The sequence below is a fragment of the Babylonia areolata genome, chromosome 17 (assembly GCF_041734735.1).
Source record: "Babylonia areolata isolate BAREFJ2019XMU chromosome 17, ASM4173473v1, whole genome shotgun sequence".
NCBI lineage: Eukaryota > Metazoa > Mollusca > Gastropoda > Neogastropoda > Buccinidae > Babylonia > Babylonia areolata.
This window is the reverse complement of record NC_134892.1, coordinates 7,119,454-7,119,902: the sequence shown is the minus strand read 5'-3', so window position 1 is coordinate 7,119,902 and position 449 is coordinate 7,119,454. Positions and strand designations below refer to the sequence as shown.

The following is a 449-nucleotide window of genomic DNA, read 5'->3' as shown; positions in this document are numbered from 1 at the left end:
TCTCTCTTCCTCTCCCTCTCCCCCCTCTCTCTCTCCCTCTCTTTCTCTTTCCCTGCCCCCCTCTCTCTCTCCTTCTCTCTCTCTCTCTCTCTCTCTCTCTCTCTCTCTCTCCTCTCTCTCTCTCCCTCTCTCTCCCCCCCTCTCTCTCCCTCTCTCTCCCCCTCTGTCTCTGTCTCCCTCCCCCCTCTCTCCCTCTCCTCTCTCCCTCCCTGTCCCCCTATCTCTCTCCCTCTCTCTCTCTTTCCCTCTCTCTCCTCTCTTTATCTCTCTCCCCCCCCCTGTCTCTCTCTCTGTCTACCTCTCTGTCCTCTTTCTCACTGTCTCATGTCTGTCTTCTTCTGTCAGTCTGTCAGTCTGTCTGTCTCTGTCTATGTCTGTTTGTTTCTGGTTGTAGGGAAGTGCTGTTGTTGTTTTTTCCTTCTTTTCCTTCTTCCGAAGGATGAACACAC

At 53.5% G+C, this 449-nt stretch overlaps 1 protein-coding gene across 3 annotated transcripts in view; it reads left to right on the top strand.

Annotated features, from left to right (window-relative positions):
* The first annotated feature begins 391 nt into the window (after positions 1–391).
* LOC143291466 (uncharacterized) overlaps positions 392–449 on the top strand; it is a 27,693-nt gene continuing 27,635 nt past the window's right edge. For all 3 annotated transcript variants that reach the window (XM_076601338.1, XM_076601337.1, XM_076601336.1), the window contains exon 1: positions 392–449. This exon is cut by the window's right edge and continues 136 nt beyond it. The gene's annotated coding sequence lies outside the window, so the exon portion shown is untranslated.